Genomic DNA, 20,121 nt, shown 5'->3' on the forward strand with positions numbered 1-20,121 from the left:
CAAGAATATTCTGATCCATAAGATTCAAAACAAAAGTTTAATATTGACATGAAAACAATAATGCTTCAAGCATACTAACAAAGCAATAATGTCTTCTCAAAATAACCTGGCCAAAGCAAGCTATCCCTACAAAATCACATAGTCTGGCTATGCTCTATCTTCATCACACAAAATATTTAAATCATGCACAACCCCGATGACAAGCCAAGCAATTGTTTCATACTTTTGATGTTCTCAAAACTTTTCAATCTTCACGCAATACATGAGCGTGAGCCATGGACATAACACTATAGGTGGAATAGAAAGGTGGTTGTGGAGAAGACAAAAAGGAGAAGATAGTCTCACATCAACTAGGCGTATCAACGGGCTATGGAGATGCCCATCAATAGATATCAATGTGAGTGAGTAGGGATTACCATGCAACGGATGCACTAGAGCTATAAGTGTATGAAAGCTCAAAAAGAAACTAAGTGGGTGTGCATCCAACTTGCTTGCTCACGAAGACCTAGGGCAATTTGAGGAAGCCCATCATTGGAATATACAAGCCAAGTTCTATAATGAAAGATTCCCACTAGTATATGAAAGTGACAACATAGGAGACTCTCTATCATGAAGATCATGGTGCTACTTTTAAGCACAAGTGTGGTAAAAGGATAGTAGCATTGCCCCTTCTCTCTTTTTCTCTCATTTTTTGTTTTTTGTTTTGTTTTGGTCCTTCTCACTATTTTTCTTTTTTGGCCTCTTTTTTTATTATCTTTTTTTTCGTCCAGAGTCTCATCCCGACTTGTGGGGGAATCATAGTCTCCATCATCCTTTCCTCACTGGGACAATGCTCTAATAATGATGATCCTCACACTTCTATTTACTTACAACTCATGAATTACAAGTCAATACTTAGAACAAAATATGACTTTATATGAATGCCTCCGGCGGTGTATCGGGATGTGCAATGAATCATGAGTGACATGTATGAAAGAATTATGAACGGTGGCTTTGCCACAAATACGATGTCAACTACATGATCATGCAAAGCAATATGACAATGATGGAGCGTGTCATATTAAACAGAACGGTGGAAAGTTGCATGGCAATATATCTCCGAATGGCTATGGAAATGCCATAATAGGTAGGTATGGTGGCTGTTTTGAGGAAGGTATATGGTGGGTGTATGATACCGGCGAAAGGTGCGCGGTATTAGAGAGGCTAGGAATGGTGGAAGGGTGAGAGTGCGTATAATCCATGGGCTCAACATTAGTCATAAAGAACTCACATACTTATTGCAAAAATCTATTAGTTATTTAAACAAAGTACTACGTGCATGCTCCTAGGGGGATAGATTGGTAGGAAAAGACCATCGCTCGTCCCCGACCGCCACTCATAAGGAGGACAATCAATAAATAAATCATGCTCCGACTTCATCACATAACGGTTCACCATACGTGCATGCTACGGGAATCACAAACTTTAACACAAGTATCCCTCAAATTCACAATTACTCCACTAGCATGACTCTAATATCACCATCTTGATATCTCAAAACAATCATAAAGAATCAAACGTCGCATAGTATTTAGTGCACTTTATATGAAAGTTTTTATTATATCCCTCTTGGATGCCCATCATATTAGGACTAAATTCATAACCCAAGAAAATTACCATGCTGTTCTAAAGGCTCTCAAATTAATATAAGTGAAGCATGAAATTTCATCTATTTCTTCAAAATAAAACTACCGCCATGCTCTAAGAAGATATAAGTGAAGCACTAGAGCAAATGACAAACTACTCCGAAGGATATAAGTGAAGATCAATGAGTAGTCGAATAATTATGCAACTATGTGAAGACTCTCTAACATTTCAGAATTTCAGATCTTGGTATTTTATTCAAACAGCAAGCAAAACAATATAAAACAAAATGACGCTCCAAGCAAAACACATATCATGTGGTGAATAAAAATATAGCTCCAAGTAAAGTTACCGATGAACGAAGACGAAAGAGGGGATGCCTTCCGGGGCATCCCCAAGCTTAGGCTCTTGGTTGTCCTTGAATATTACCTTGTGGTGACTTGGGCATCCCAAAGCTTAGCTCTTGCCACTCCTTATTCCATAGTCCATCGAATCTTTACCCAAAACTTGAAAACTTCACAACACAAAACTCAACAGAAAACTCGTAAGCTCTGTTAGTATAAGAAAATAAATCACCACTTAGGTACTGTTGTGAACTCATTCTAAATTCATATTGGTGTAATATATACTGTATTCCAACTTATCTATGGTTCATACCTTCCGACACTACTCGTAGATTCATCAAAATAAGCAAACAACACATAGAAAACAGAATCTGTCAAAAACAGAACAGTCTGTAGTAATCTGTATCAAACGTATACTTCTGGAACTCCAAAAATTCTAAAATAAATTTGTGGACCTGAGGCATTTAACTATTGATCATCTGCAAAAATAATCAACTCCACTCTCCAGTTAAAAGTTGTAGCTAATCTCGTGAGCGCTAAAGTTTCTGTTTTTTATAGCAAGATCACAAAGACTTCACCCCAAGTCTTCCCAAAGGTTCTACTCGGCAAAAACACTAATTAAAACATAAAACCACATATAAACAGAAGCTATATGGATTAATTATTACTAAACAGGAGCAAAAAGCAAAGAACAAAAATAAAATTGGGTTGCCTCCCAACAAGCGCTAACGTTTAACGCCCCTACCTAGGCATGATGATTTCAATGATGCTCACATAAAAGATAAGAATTGAAACATAAAGAGAGCATCATGAAGAATATGACTAGCACATTTAAGTCTAACCCTCTTCCTATGCATAGGGATTTTGTGAGCAAACAACTTATCGGAACAATAATCAACTAGCATAGGAAGGCAAAATAAGCATAACTTCAAAACTTTAAGCACATAGAGAGGAAAATTGATATTATTGCAATTCCTACAAGAATATGTTCCCCCCTCATAATAATTTTCAGTAGCATCATGAATGAATTCAAAAATATAACCATCACATAAAGCATTCTTTTCATGATCTACAAGCATAGAAAATTTACTACTCTCCACATAAGCAAAATTCTTCTCATTCGGAATAGTGGGAGTATCATAAGAAACTTGTTGGGGATATTACCACTGGGCGTAAACCGGCCAGGAGAGGCCGGGTTAACCCCATCAGTAGTTCATTATATCTGAAGCCCATGAAGGCAGACGGTGACGCTTTATGAAGGCCCAGGGCCCAAAACCGGTTTAAGGCCTGTAGACATAAACCGGTATTGATATGTAAACTTGTGTTGTAAGATAGAAAGAGCGGAGACCGAGCCGGACACGTTCATGAGCCGGCCTCGGGATTCTGTAAACCGACGGGCGTCAACCCATGTATATAAGGGGACAACCCGGCGGCGGTTCAAGGACAAGAGACACAACTCGAGACTCAGGCAAAGCGTATTCGCTCCCTGGTCATCGAAACCCAATCAATCCCACAACAACTGGACCATAGGCTTTTACCTTCACCATAAGGGGCCGAACCAGTATAAACTCTCTTGCGTCCCTTGTCCGCTTTAACCCCTTTAAGTTAACCCGTAGCGATGGCTCCACGACTAAGTCCTTTCTCTAGGACATCTGCCGTGACAAAACCATGACAGTTGGAGCCCACCGTGGGACTATCGCACGATGGTTTCAAGTTCTTAGAGGGCAGCTTCGAAGGACTCAAGGGCTACGCTGTGGGCCGGATGACCAAGAGTCGTCATGGCAAGCTCTACATCAACGATGCAGGCTTGGGCCCCGAGGCCGGCTCAATCGAGTACGGGTACCGGGTCCCTTTCGGTGGCATACATGTTTTCATTGGCAAGATCGGCGAACCGGGCCCTGAGCCGGACATCTGCACCGACCTCGTCAAGACGGCTCAGCGTGCGAGATCTGCCCGGGTCAAGCCAGTCATGAAGCGTGCCTTCGTGGGAGTCATCCCCGGAGGGGAATCTGAGGATAGATCGGAATCTGGTGGCGAAACCGTCGTTTATTCTGGCGACGAGTCATCGACCGAAGAGACCGAGTCGTTATATCAGTTGCAAGATGGCCAGATTGGGGGCTGTTCCGACGGCGACAGTATTCCGGAGCCCTTTGATCTGCCAAACCGGGTTGCGATCTTCATGGCCGGTACGCAGCCAGCGCTCCACTCTTCGACCGCAATGGTGATGATTTCTGGATCGGCAGCAGCGACAGCGGCCGGGGCAGGAGGCCTCGTGCGACTGCTGGCTCAGGTTCTATCTGATTTGTTTGACGCGTTGGCAACGCTAATGGCGGAGGCTAACCCGGCGGATCAGGATGCACACAATGCGGAAATCGCGAAGGTGAAATATCAGATCACCCAGGCAAAAGCCGACTTGGCAGCTGAGGATACCAGGATGGCTGCGGAGCGGGCCGCTTTGGATGCACAGGCTTACCGGATTATGCTGGATCAGAGTGCATCGAACGAAGTCCTGAAGAGGAGGTACCGATCTCCCCTGCCGCCGGTTTATGACGCTAGAAACCTGTTTAACACCCCAGGAGCAGGGACCAGTAATCCGCCAGTGGTAAACCGGGCAGAGGCACCTGGAGCGGGGGCGCCGGTTCAGCCACGTTTGGTGGATCCGCCTCGTCAGAACAACATTGTAACACCGCATGTCCCAACGCCACCGGGTCATTACTCTAACCCGATGGACAACATTGTCGCTGCCGCTTCACGGCTGGTGGCCATCCCGATCGAAGGCGAGTCTCCGGCGGCGATTGAGACGCGTCGAGTTAGGGAGCTTCTTCAGACAGCTTTGGTTCAGCACGAGGCTTATTCATATAGTCGCGATCGGATCCATTCCACTCCCCGCCCAAGCCGGAGTTACAACAGGCGTATGGATGAGCCGGCAGTGTCAAGCAACGCGCGGAACCGTTATCCGCCCCGTGGCAATAACCCGGCAGGTGGTGCTGGTGATGCTCAGGAGGTGGTGGACCACGGTCGGGCACGTAGAGAGGCTGAGTTAGTGGCGCAGCATGAAGCCCGTTAGCTTACTCCAGTTCGTCCAACCACGTCGGTGGAACCAGGAGTTACTTCTAGTTCTTTGCGAGTACTGTGTCTCGTCCCAGCGTTGCACAATGTGCGCCTGCCCAAGGATTTCAAAGGCATGCGCAAGGTGCCGAATTACACCACCGATTTATCCCCTGAGACATGGGTCGAAAGCTATGAGATGGCCATGGAGATGCTGGATGTGGACGATGCGGCGTGTGCGAAATACTTCACCATGATGCTAGAGGGGACGGCCCGCACTTGGTTGAAGAGCTTACCAGCTATTCTATCAGGTCATGGGCCGAGTTGAGAGCCCGGTTTATCCAGAATTTCAAGGATACATGCAAGCAGCCCATGTCAATTGTGGACCTAGCTGCCTGTGTCCAGGAGGAAGGAGAGTCAATAACCCGTTGGGTGCGCCGGGTTTCACAGATTTTGCATTCATCAGACCGCATCAACGCTGATACCGCAGTTTTAACATTGGAAGGCAATTGCCGGTTTGAACCCCTGAAGTTGAAGTTGGGACGGCTCAAACGTCATTGTAATGACATGGGAACTCTCATGGCCGCTGTGGTGAAGTATGCCGACTCTGATAGTACCAAGGATCCCGAGTCTGACGATGATAAGACAGGGAAGGGAAAAAGGAGCGGCAACGCCAAGGGGCAGCACCACAACCCGGCGGGTCATGGAAACGGCGGCAAGCGTAAGGCGGACCATAGTTTAGACTTTGTGGCTAATACCAACACACATGACAAAGGCCAGCGGCGTAAGGGTAAACCGCCCCAGCGCGGCGGAGGGCCAAGTCCTAACCCGGATCGCCTGTCTTATCTGTTGAACCAGCTTTGCCCGAAGCACGGGACAAAGGAGAACCCGTCCACGCATCTCTGGAAAGATTGTTACATCATGCAAGAGTTCAAAAATTCTGATTCTTTTCGGTATGATCATCGACCGGGCGGCGGTTCAGGCCCCGGATCTCATGGGCCAGGTTATGGCGGAGGAAATTCCGGTTCAGGCTTCCACGGTAATTAGGGTGGACATAACAATCAAAGCAATCAGGGCAACCAAGGTGGTTATAACGATCAGGGGAATCAGCAACAGCAGCAGCAGCAGTCGGGTTACCAGAGCAACCCGAAGCAGTTGAATAGCGGGCAGTATCATGTCTTCACCACTAGCCTGGACAAGCGCGATCAGAAGCTTCTTAAAAGGGCAGTGAATTCCGTTGAACCGGTGGTCCCCCGATACTTACGCTGGTCTGAACAGCCTATTGTGTGGAGTCGAGAGGATCATCTGCCCCGGGTTGATAATCCGGGTCATCTGGCGTTGGTGGTGGCACCTCAGGTGGGAGGTTATAAGTTCACCAAGGTACTCATGGACGGAGGGAGTAGTATCAATATCCTTTATTATGAAACTTTCCGTCGCATGGGGTTAACCGATAAAAATCTTAAACCGTCCAATACGGTGTTCCATGGCGTGGTGCCTGGTAAATCGGCATACCCGGTTGGTAAAATAGCTCTGGAGGTGGCTTTTGGAGATGAGCATAATTCGAGATCAGAAACTTTGACCTTTGAAGTGGTGAAAATCAAAAGCCCGTATCATGCCTTGTTTGGACGGCCAGCTTATGCCAAGTTTATGGCACGGCCTTGTTATGTCTATCTGCAGCTCAAGATGCCGGGTCACAAGGGAACTATAACAGTGCATGGGAGCCGCAAGATCGCTCTGGAGTGTGAAGAAGGTGATGCGGCTTATGCTGAGTCGGTTTGTGTGACAGAAGAGTTGAAGTTTTACAAAGACAATGTTGATCCAGCAGATATGACTTCATTGAAGAAACCAACTACAGAGCATGATCCGGCCCTGAAGTTTAAATCGGCTGATGAGACTAAGCTTGTTGACTTCGTGCCCGGTGATTCGTCCAAGCAGTTTAGCATCAGCGCTAACTTGGATCCGAAATAGGAAAGCGTGCTCATCGAGCTCATCCGTGAGAATCGGGACATCTTTGCGTGGAAGCCTTCTGACATGCCACGTGTACCGAGAGAACTCGCTGAGCACACTCTCAATGTTGATCCCAAGTATAATCCGGTCAAGTAGTTTCTCCGCCGGTTCAATGAAGAAAGACGCAAGGCTATTGGAGAAGAAGTAGCCAGGCTCTTGGCGGCTGGATTTATCGTTGAAGTATTTCATCCTAAGTGGTTGGCTAATCCGGTGCTGGTCCTTAAGAAGAACGGCACCTCGCGTATGTGTGTGGACTACACAGATCTCAACAAAGCTTGTCCAGCAGATCCTTTTGCCCTCCCTCCTATTGATCAAATTATTGATGCTACGGCGGGTTGCGAGCATTTAAGCTTTTTGGATGCATACTCTGGTTATCATCAGATCAAAATGGCAGACAAGGACCAGGAGAAGACAACATTCATAACTCCCTTTGGAGCCTTCTGCAATGTTTCCATGCCTTTTGGGCTCAAGAGTGCCTAGGCGACTTATCAGCGATGTGTGCAGAATTGTCTTCATAAACAGATCGGCCGCAATGTTCATGCCTATGTGGATGATATTGTGGTAAAATCAAGGAAGAAGGAGACATTGATTGATGACTTGAAGGAAACCTTTGATAACCTGCGGATTTATAAAATGATGCTTAATCCGGCCAAGTGCGTCTTTGGTGTACCTGCAGGCAAGCTCTTGGGCTTTTTGGTGTCTAACAGGGGCATTGAAGCTAATCCGGAAAAGATCAAAGCCATCACCTCCTTGGCCAAACCGAAGTGTATCAATGATGTTCAACGCCTGGCAGGCCGGATTGCCGCGTTGAGCCGGTTTATCAGTCGCCTTGGCGAGAAGACCATCCCTTTATATCAGATGCTGAAGAAAACGGATAACTTCGTCTGGAATGACGCCGCTAATGAAGCGTTTGAGGACTTAAAGCGGTAGCTGGCTAATCCGCCGGTTCTTGCTGCTCCGGTTGACAAAGAGCCATTGTTGCTATATGTGGCGGCTAACGCTCGGGCTGTTAGTGTGGCTATTGTGGTGGAGCGCAAGGAGGCAGGAAAGGAATATCCGGTTCAATGGCCTGTTTATTATATCAGTGAGGTGCTTATTGAGTCCAAGCAGAGGTACCCGCATTGGCAAAAATTGGTGTATGGGGTTTTCATGGAAAGCCAGAAGCTTAAGCAATATTTCCAAGGTCATCACATCACGGTGGTCAGCTCTGCTCCTTTGGGAGATATAATCCAGAATATGGAAGCAACTGGCTGGATTGCTAAGTGGGCTATCGAGCTCGGGCCTCACGGGTTGAAATACATACCTCGAACGGCGATCAAATCTCAGGCACTTGTGGATTTCATCAATGATTGGACAAAACTGCAAGCGCCAAAAGAGAAGCCGGATCATACTTATTGGACTATTCATTTTGATGGGTCCAGGCAATTGGAGGGCTCGGGCGCTGCAGTCGTATTAACTTCCCCACGAGGTGATAAGTTTTGTTATGTTCTCCGTTTAATGTTCCCTTGCACTAACAATGCAGCTGAATATGAGGCTTTACTCCATGGTCTTCGGATGGCTAAGGAGATGAACCTAAGCCGAGTTAAGTGCTTCGGTGACTCGGACCTGGTGGCTCAACAAGTGTCTGGCACTTGGGATTCCAAGGACCCGCTCATGGCAGCATATCGTCGTGAGGTGGATATTGTTGCAGGTCACTTTAAAGGTTATCAGGTGGATCATGTGGACCGGCGGAGGAATGAAGCGGCGGATGCTTTAAGCCGCCTGGGTTCCCAATGTAAACCGGTTCCACCTAATGGCTTCTTGGATGTTCTGCATAATCCGTCCGTCAAGCTCCCTGGTGAAGAGGATTTGGCTATTCCTGATTCGGAAGCTCAGTTGGTGGCGTCTCTTCATGTTATCCCGGATTGGACGGTTCCATATCTGGCGTATATGAACCGGGGCGAGTTACCAGAGGATGAAACTTTGGCCAGGCAGATAATCTGGCGGTCCAAGTTCATGACTATTATCAATGGAGACTTACATCATTGCAGTGTGACAGGGGCGTTTCAACGCTGTGTGTCTCCTGAAGAAGGCCGTGAAATTTTGCGTGAGATCCACGAAGGAGATTGTGGTCACCACGCCGGTTCAAAGTCTTTGGTGGCCAAGGCATTTCGTCACAGTTTCTATTGGTTGACAGCTCATGCTGATGCCGAGGACTTGGTCAAAAGATGTGATCGCTGCCAGAAATTCTCAAGGCGTGCTCATGTACCAGCTCAAGAATTGAGGATGATTCCAATCACCTGGCCATTTGCAACTTGGGGGCTGGATATGGTTGGGCCTTTCAAGAGATCCAAGGACAAGAAGACCCACCTCTTGGTGGCGGTTGATAAGTTCACGAAGTGGGTGGAGGCAGAGCCAGTTAGTAAGTGTGATGCAGCTACGACAGTTCAATTCATCAAAAAAGTGATCTTCCGGTTTGGCTTTTCACACAGCATTATAACAGACAATGGTACCAATCTGTCAAAGGGTGCCATGAAGGAGTTCTGTCAGCGTGAGCACATCCGGCTTGACGTGTCATCAGTGGCTCACCCCCAGTCCAATGGTCAAGCGGAGAGAGCCAATCAAGAGATCTTGAGAGGCATCAAACCCCGGCTTATGGTTCCTTTGCAACGGACGTCGGGTTGTTGGGTTAAGGAGTTACCTTTTGTGTTATGGAGCATCAATACCACACCCAACAGATCGACAGGATACACACCGTTCTTCATGGTTTATGGAGCAGAAGCGGTTCTTCCTAGTGACATACGTCATGACTCACCTCGTGTAGCGGCATATGTTGAAGCTGACAACGAGAAGGCACGGCAGGAAGCTCTTAACCTGTTAGATGAGGAGCGTGACATGGCGGCAGCCCGTTCGGCGATTTATCAGCAAGATTTACGTTGTTATCATAGCCGCCGGGTTAGAACCAGAACCTTTCAAGAAGGCGATTTGGTGCTTCGACTCATCCAGGATCAAACGGATATGCACAAGTTATCCCCTCCTCGGGAAGGACCCTTTGTGGTCAGCAAGAATCTACACAACGGATCATACTACCTCATAGATGTTCGAGAGCGCAAAGACTCACGTAAATCGGAGGAGGAGACCCACCGGCCGTGGAATATCGCTCATCTTCAGCCCTACTATACTTGAGCCATAGGCTCTGCTTATGTACATATTATGACAATGTATATATTATGATCAATATAATAAACCGAAACCTCAGCTAAAGCGGGGTATCTGTTGTTTTTCTTACATCATGTGTGGTTACATGGAGCTTCTGTTTATAAAGCGGCGTCCGGTTTACCCCTTGATTTAGCTTCTCAAAGCTTTATATTACATCACTTGGGGGCTTGGTCGTATCCGAACCATAGCTACACCTCTTGATCACCGCAATGCCACAACATCACGTGGGGGCTTGGTCGTATCCGAACCATAGTCACACCTCTTGATCGGCTCAAAGCCAAATCAATCCGGGGCCAAAGAGAGTGTTGTAAAACAACAACTCAAACATAGGCACCCACTGAGCACAGCTCAAAATGTTACTTGGGGATTCTTTGCTGTCGAAATGAACTAAGAATCTACACTTGTAATAGGCTATCAAGCCATGGCTTGGAAGCCTGGTATATACACCTAAAACCTCGGGTTAACCTGCCTATTTAAGTAAGTCACTCCGCCCAGGTAAACCTGGTATGACCCTTCGAACTTTGACAAGTTACTCTAAAATAAAGACCCTGAACTTGTCGAGTTAAAACGATGATTGGTTAAGGATTGAGGACCATCTTAAAAGGCTTTGCAAAAATGGTTTAACTCAGTGGCCTGGCAGCCCATGAAAAGCCTCGAATTTGGGGCCTGGCAGCCCGTGAAAAGCCTCGACTACAACAGTTTTTATTTGCCTTTTGCTTAGTTTTTCTTTGTTTTGATAAGATTTGTGGTGTTTTCAAACCGGGGTTTATCAACCCGGTTAGGCTGTCAACTACAAGTTGTCAGTACACGATCAAATCATAATCCGGAGACTATCAGCCCGGTCTGGTTTTGACTCAAAGTCACCAGTATGGAATAAACCGGTGTTTATCACAACCCGGAACGGTTTTATTATAAACCGGCATCATATAAAAGGAGTTACTTATCCTCCAGAGTAGGGTTATGACCCTCGCTACAAAGTTGGTCAGCCAACATTATGCCTAAAGGTCACAGGTATTATATATTTCCATATTTGGTTATGTTTTACAACCTTGGTTATAAACCTTGGTCATATATATATATATATATATATATATATATATATATATATATATATATTTGGGTATCATGACCCGCCCGGTGGTAAACCGCCAGGGCACTTTAAGCTTCTTATCGGCAGGAACAGCTTGAATAAATGGCCATGGATTATGAACATCATATCTTAAGCATGTCGGATTAAGCAAGCATCAGTCGCAGATAAATATGCACGATGGCATACCAGACCAAGTATTTTAACTAGCCTATTACAAGGCGTTTCAGTGCCCAAAAGGATAATTGTTTTATCAAATACATGTTGCAGCATGTAGAAGACTAAACCGGCCTCCGGTTCATGATTGGTCACCAGCTTGGCCTGACGGCTGCGGATCATCTCGCACCGGTTCAACTCCCTCCTCTCTACCCAGTGGCTGGAAGTCAACAGTTGCCCAGTCGATCCCAGTTAGGGCTTGGAATACAGCTTCATCGCTTATAAGCGTGGACGGTTCAATGTCAGGGGCATAAGTGTGCTTACGGATTGGTGGGATAAGATTTTGCGCTTCTGGAATTGGTGCAGCAACCCGTCTGTTCTTATCATCATAACTTGCCTGATAGTACGAGAGATCCGCTTCTTCAACCAGTTGACAAGCCAATGGGCGTACTTCCCGGTTTATGATTCGGAGATCATCATTGCCAAATTCTGTTCCGTCTTCATTTACACTGGGATAGCCTTGGGCCGCTTCCACTGGATCAAAGTCAGGTACCCATGCTTTTGCCCGGGTTAGTGCGGTCAAAGCGCCCATTCTTGCGGCAGACTTTTTTAGCTCGTCTACCCGGGCAGGAAGCACAGATAACCTTTCTAAGGTATCCTTGATCAAAGTGGGAGGAGGATTATTGTGTGAAGCAGTATAAATGATCCGCTGCACGCCGGTGTACAACTGTTCTATTAGAGTGTATGCAGCCTTCAGTTTCTTTTGTACATCAGAGCCCAAGTGGCTAATACGAGTTCCTGCACCATTGTCCACATCAGTAAACCGACAACACATGAGAAGATATGTTGAAAGTATTAAGGAAAAGATGTTTACCGAACATAGCAGCAGTCATGGCATGAATCTGACGCTTTACACCGGTCAGTTCATCAACCACCAGTTTAAGAGCTGCTTCTGCGTTCTCGGCTCTTTTTATCAAAGCGGATTTTTCAGTCTCCCAATCCGCCCGCTCCTTGTTGAAGCCCTCTTTCAGTTTTTCCATAGCGCCTAGAGCGCTGGTCAACTCCTCCTTGGCTCTGGAGGTTTCGGCTTGCTGGGATTTTAGGTTCTCTTGTAGATCAGCGGTTTGGCTTTCTTTCTTGCTCAGTTCAGCCTATGAAGAGACAGATATATAATGAGTTGACAGTACATATTTGAAGTACCAAGCACATAACAAGTTATGCCCTTGGTACTTGGGGGCTAATGCATATTTGCTTCTTATCAGAAATTTCTACAAGTCCCAAGCACAATACAAGTATTAAACTTGGCACTTGGGGGCTAATGTGTGTTTGCTCATAATTGCTGATATGGGAGTTCTTCTACAAAGTCCCGGTTCATATTTATAAAGTTAAACCGGCCCTTGGGGGCTACATCAGTGAAGTTAAAATGCATTGTTGCAAACATGAATTTGTTACTAAGTCCCGGTTTAGATTGGTATCTTAAACCGTCACTTGGGGGCTACTCGAGTTGATAAGCTACAAATTGAATGTAAGAGACAAACACTTGTGTAGTTACCTCATATCGCTCCTTCATCAAATTTACCAAACCGGCGTCATACTCACGGCTGGTGTACAGATGGTTCAAGAAGCCGGAGTGAAGGTCTTGAGCATTCAGATGGGTATAATTTGACAAATCGGCGTTCCATTTGGTTTTGCCAATTGCAGAGAGCTCGTCTTTGGCAGTATGCTTGGACAAAGCGACAGGATTGCCAGGAGTGGTATGGCCAGTGCCAGTAATCATAATGTCATCAGCAGCCGTTACTGGGGTTGGCGGTTTGTCAGTATTTTTAACTGGACTTGCCGGTTTGTTATTAGTTCGGACAGGGCTGGTAGGCTGGTCAGCATGGCTTGTGGTGTCAACTTCTACCTGCTCAGCAACAAAGTCATGATCTTGAGGCGGTGGGTCATTCAGTATGGCATCAACGTTGGTCTCTTCAGGATCTGGAGTTTTTTCCGGTTCAACATCCGCGTTATCATCAGTCGGTTTATTCAACCGAGCCTTCTTGCTAGGTCTGGGCTTGGCACTGAGGAAAATAAACATGAGGATCAGTACAGTATATAAAAATAACAGATGAAGGATAAAAACAAGTATATAGCTCACCCAAGAACTGTTTTGAGGGGTGGAAGTTTTGTGGCCGACGACTCGCCAGAAGATGAGTGAGAAGTGCCCTGATAATTTGAATCGGACGGGTTAAGAGGCTGGCGGAAACAACCTGCTTTGGGGCATGAAGTGTCAAGGGGATAAGAGACCTCTGATCGGCGTTTCCTAATTGGGTTGTTCAGTAAACCGGCGGAGGTAACTACCTGGCCGCCGTGCCGGGTTGTGCGGCGAGCCTCGTGCTGCTGTATCTTCAAAAGAAAGTTTGGGTCCAAGTAAGCAAGGGGTGAGAAAATTTTACTTTCCAGTTTGCTCGACGGATTTTTGATGTTGGCAGAGGATCTGAATCGGAGGAAAGAATGGTTACCTCTACATCATCAGTGTGACTTCCTTCAGCGTCGTCCTGATAATAATCATTGTCAATGAGGTGAACAAAAAATGAACCAAGAGAGTCAAGTTCTACCTCTGATTCCGGGTTACCCACATCGTCATCACCTGGTAGCTCGGAGGATGCAGTGGTCTTTTTCTTGCCAAGTTTCTTAACAACCTTGGTCTCTGGGCGAAGTGGCTTGGCCGGTTTGTCTTGCAATTTTGCCGGTTTTTCTTGTGGTTTCTTGTTCCAGAATGGATCATTACCCTGTCAGAAGATAATCACAATTTCAGAAAATATTTGGACAGAAGCAACTTCAGATAAAAAGATTATATGATTCTTATAGCTGGCGGTTTGTGGAAGGTGCAGAAAGGGAGCAGTCCGGTTTGGGCACAGTCAGCCTCCGGTTCGTTCAGCATCTTCTTTACAGCCTCAGTAACTTCCGCATCTGTAAGCTGAATGTCAATGTGTCGTTGAGTATCCTTCAAACTCCCCATGTACTCACACATCAAATCAGAGCGCCGACTTAAGGGCAGAATACTCCAGCTTATCCAACAATGAGCAAGATCAACTCATGTCAAACCGTTCTCCATGAAGGCTCTAAGCTTTGATAGTTGAGGAGCATAGTTGGCCCTTTCTTTTGCAGTCGACCTCTGAGGAAAAGGATGTGTATTGCTAAGGCGTTCAGGGCGGTAACCCGACAGGGGTTTTTCATCAGATGGAGATGTATCCTTGCAATAAAACCAGGTCTGGTTCCACTCTTTGGGGTGACTGTGGAGTTTAGGATGAGGGAAGGTGACTTCCTTCCTTTTCTGAACCGCCATTCCGCCCAATTCAGTATTGGGTCCATCCGTGAATTCTGTGTGACGGTTTAAGTGAAAGAAAACCCTAAACAGTTCGACTGTAGGTTCTTCTTGTAGGTAAGCCTCACAGAAGACTTGGAAGTGGCAGATGTTGGTCACAGAATTTGGACCGATGTCTTGAGGGCGTAGTTGAAAACTGGCCAGTACATCCCGGAAAATTTTGAACCGGGAGGGCTAAAACCTCGATTCAGGTGATTAGCAAACACAACTACCTCTCCATCCTTGGGTATAGGAGGATTTTCCGGGCCAGGGACCCTCCAGTGGATCACATCTTTCTTGGCTAAAGCGCCCGTTTTAACACAGTTGTTTAATTGCTCTTCGGTTACTCGAGAAGGATCCCAATTGCATTCATAGACTTGCTTGGCCGTGGTAATGAAGATCTGAAACATGATTATTGCCGGTTTAAGATTTACAGTGGACAATTATACAGCGGTATAAGGATGCAAGCATATTGTTAAACCGGATTTGGTTATTCGTAAACCGGAGTCTGACAATGGAAACAGTACAATCATGAATGCATTGGCGGTTCAACAGGAGACTAATGGTATCTACTGGGTCATCATTTTTTCTGTGAAGTTAAACCGCCTAACCTGGTATTAAAGGTATAAGTATAAAGATGCATAAGTGAAGGAAAAAACAAGTTTCACAGTTTGGCATGGGAATTTCAGATCTGCCGTGCGTTGGATAATCAAAATATATTCTGGTCTAATATCAAGCGCTCAAAAAGTTCAGTAAGTTCAGATGAGTTGGATATCAAGCAGATGCCTTAACAAGAAGAAAGGAGTTTAAACTACAAAAGGCGCTGAAAACAGTCAGATCTAACCGGCCATTGGTATTACCGAAGGAAGAACAGCTTCAAGCTATGAAGAACACCGAATCCTAATGGCGGATCTAGGGCGAGGAGAACAGGAACTTACTGGTGCAGGAGGAAGCACCGGAGGATCACCGCGCTTCTCTGATACGATCAGGTTGATTCGGCAGCCTTTGTTGAAGCAGAGGTGAAGGACGACGGCGGCGGCAGAGCTCGAGGGTCGGACGGCGCGAGGAAGACGACGACGCGAAGAGGCACGAGGGGGGAAAGTGAAAGTGACCCCTCGGCCCTATTTATAAGATGAATTGATAAAAGGCAGGCGCGAGAATCGAGGAGCCCAAAAAATGGGGTGTGTGACAGCTCTCTTGCCTCGATCCCCGGAGGCCCATTAATGAAGATGGGTTATACACAGTTTTAAATAACAGATGACGTCATGGCGGTTTACCATGGTCCTGGAAGGTGACGTCACAGCGGTTTACAAGATTATGTGAAGATGTTGAAGAACAAATTCTCTTAAGTATTGAGGATTGACATGAACCAATTCAAATCAATCTGGGGCCTAATTTGGGGATATTACCACTGGGCGTAAACCAGCCAGGAGTGGCCGGGTTAACCCCATGAGTAGTTCATTATATCTGAAGCCCATGAAGACAGACGGTGACGCTTTATGAAGGCCCAGAGCCCAAAACCGGTTTAAGGCCTGTAGACATAAACCGGTATTGATATGTAAACTTGTGTTGTAAGATAGAAAGAGCGGAGACCGAGCCGGACACGTTTATAGCCGGCCTCAGGATTCTGTAAACCGACGGGCGTCAACCCATGTATGTAAGGGGACGACCCGGCGGCGGTTCAAGGACAAGAGACACAACTCGAGACTCAGGCAAAGCGTATTCGCTCCCGGGTCATCGAAACCCAAGCAATCCCACAATAACTGGATCGTAGGCTTTTACCTTCACCGTATGGGGCCGAACCAGTATAAACTCTCTTGCGTCCCTTTTCCGCTTTAACCCCTTTAAGATAAGCCATAGCGATGGCTCCACGACTAAGTCCTTTCTCTAGGACATCTACCGTGACAAAACCACGACAAAACTCGAATACTATAAATTGTTTCCATATTAAAAGAGTAATGTTCAGAAAAAGGGTAATCATAATCATGACAAGTTTTATAAATATAATCATCACTACTTTTTATAGCATAAGTCTCATCACAATAATCATCATAAATAGGAGGCATGCTATCATCATAATAAATTTGCTCATCAAAACTTGGGAGGCTAAAAATATCATCTTCATTAAACATAGCATCCCCAAGCTTGGGACAAATATTAATTGCAGCAAATATATTCTCAAACATGTCATTCTCATCAAACATAGCATCACCAAGCTTGGGCCTTTTCATATCATAAGCATCTCATCATTAATAGTATGGATAGCACCAATAGTATAGCAATTATCATCATCACAATGAGTAATTGGAGCAACATAATTTGGGAGGGATACCTTTCTACCTTTGCTCCTTTGTCTTTTCTTTTTCTTCTTCACATCATGTGTGGGTTTAACCCTCTTTTTTGATCTCCTTATTAATGAGATTGGTTGAATAGAAAGCTCCTCCTCATTACCTGATTCATCATAAGAAATAATAGGAGGATATTGGGAAGTCTCTTCCCTTTCATTAGTATTCTCTTCATCTTCTATTTCTTTTATTTTCTTTATGTAATTGGCAATATAAGGATTTTCAATGCAATTCACCGCACAATACATAAAAATTTCTTCTAGATCAAAATCAAGAACTTTATCAAGGACAATTTCTGGAAGATCCTTAGTTATACGTTTCATTTCTTCATAACCCAAAAGCAAACTAAGTTCATTATGATGTGCAAGGGAAATCAAGTCATCACAATTTTTGGACACGATACGATCATGAAACAATTTGCATTGGTTATTGAAATGATCACGTTCATTGCAAAGTTCACAAGTACGGCTAAAAAGTTGTGAGAGCGTGTACGAAAGAAAAACTACTGATGGGGTCACTAGGACTTAAACCCTAAACCCTAAACAGGATTTAATTTCCTGGCCAGGTAGAACAAGTCAAAGGAAAGATGGCTGGCACCCTCGGATCATACGAAGCTTTTGTGCAGTTCCACTAAAATCGAGCTGAGCATCAATGATGGCAAAGATATTGAAGAAGTGTGATTGGAATAATAGTACTGGCACTAGTTCATGAGACATAAAATCATCACAAGTAGAAGCCGGTAGAAGTAGAGAAAGACCGACATGGAGATGGAGCTACGTGGGGAGTTGCGGCAGTGCAGCAAGCCGCCTCCAAAAGGAAGATGGACTACCTGGGACGTCGGGCTCTTGCTAGAAGGGCGGTTGGGAAGCGGCATCGGCCCATACCGCGGGGACCCCCGATTGGGACGGACCGACTGTGGATTTTCTCCCTCGCCGATGTCGACCGCATCTACACAGAACATTGTTCCCTTCCCCCAGCTGCAGGATCAGGCCGGATATGTGACAGCGGTGTGGCCACCGTCGTTCTATGCTTGTGAAGAGAGCAACCCAAGCAAGCAGGATTGTAGCTTAGGCTCCTGCTAGTGTATACATAGTGGGGTTTTTTTCTCTCCATATCAACCATTTTATATTGCGTACGTGCCATTAAAGAGTGAAATGATGGTTGCTTCTTCCGACTAACTTACTGTGTGATTTGACTGCTCCTTTAGTGGCCCCTACACGTACTCCCCCTATGTGTATGCAACAGTCACACGTACACATGGACGCAAAACCGCGCGCGACGCCCTAATGCATGCATGTCCGCGCACACGACGGAACACACACGGTCACGCTCAAGTGCTCAACCTACACGTGCATGCACACACATACTCAGCCAGGGTGAGCTAGTGACCGTATAAACACCGGAAAATGTATATATTGAGCGCAATGAGCGTATTATGAAGTCCACTGACCGTATTTCTACAAATATACAGTGACAGATAGTGTATTTATCTTGTTTGAAATTAAGCCATATTAACCGGAGAGGAGGCAGTATGGACTACCATTACTTTGTTGTGTCCCGTCAACTTGCCGAACGAGGAGAAGCTTGCAGGACGGGAGAAGCTTGCGCGCGGTGGCTCGCAGGACAAGGAGAAACTTTTGACTAATGCAAGCTCTCCCTCGCTCAGGCGGTGGACATGCAACAGTTAATTCGATGCCAGATTGCCAGAAGCATATACTATACTAGTACTATTATTGTTCGACTTCCCGAAGAGGCGAACTGCCAAGCGCAAAGTTTACTAGTACTAGTACAACTACTATAGTCTATAGAGGTATGTACTATACTAGTACTAGGAACCGGATGGAGGAGCGTCTGCACTCTTATTATATTTTTAAAATGTGATAAAGCAATCTTCAACACATTTGGTTCTCTTCAAGGGTTCTCGCATGTGATAATGGAAGTTGATTGCATGGAACACTCGCCACAATTCTCGCTTAATTCTGGCTCATATCCTGTTACAAATAGGATCGCTCGGTAATATTTCCTCTTTTTTTGTTATTCAACATGTAAACTGGTCAGCAAACCTTGCGGCGCATCTTTGCTCGAACCGTGTAATTTCTACTACGCAACCTTCTTCTTGTAGACGTTGTTGGGCCTCCAAGTGCAGAGGTTTGTAGGACCGTAGAAAATTTCCCTCAAGTGGATGACCTAAGGTTTATCAATCCGTGGGAGGCGTAGGATGAGGATGGTCTCTCTCAAACAACCCTGCAACCAAATAACAAAGAGTCTCTTGTGTCCCCAACAGACCCAATATAATGGTAAATTGTATAGGTGCACTAGTTCGGCGAAGAGATGGTGATACAAGTGCAATATGGATGGTAGATATAGGTTTTTGTAATCGGAAATTATAAAAACAGCAAGGAATTAATGATAAAAGTGAGCACAAATGGTATTGCAATGTGTTGAAACAAGGCCTAGGGTTCATACTTTCACTAGTGCAAGTTCTCTCAACAATAATAACATAATTGGATCATATAACTATCCCTCAACATGCAACAAAGAGTCACTCCAAAGTCACTAATAGCGGAGAACAAACGAAGAGATTATGGTAGGGTACAAAACCACCTCAAAGTTATTCTTTCTGATTGATCTATTCAAGAGTCCGTAGTAAAATAACACGAAGCTATTCTTTCCATTCAATCTATCATAGAGTTTGTACTAGAATAACACCTTAAGACACAAATCAACCAAAACCCTAATGTCACCTAGATACTCCAATGTCACCTCAAGTATCTGTGGGTATGATTATACGATATGCATCACACAATCTCAGATTCATCTATTCAACCAACACATAGAACTTCAAAGAGTGCCCCAAAGTTTCTACCGGAGAGTCAAGACGAAAACGTGTGCCAACCCCTATGCATAAGTTCAACTGAACCCGCAAGTTGATCACCAAAACATACATCAAGTGAATCACCTGATATC

Source organism: Aegilops tauschii, chromosome 4 (genome assembly GCF_002575655.3).
Source record: "Aegilops tauschii subsp. strangulata cultivar AL8/78 chromosome 4, Aet v6.0, whole genome shotgun sequence".
NCBI lineage: Eukaryota > Viridiplantae > Streptophyta > Magnoliopsida > Poales > Poaceae > Aegilops > Aegilops tauschii.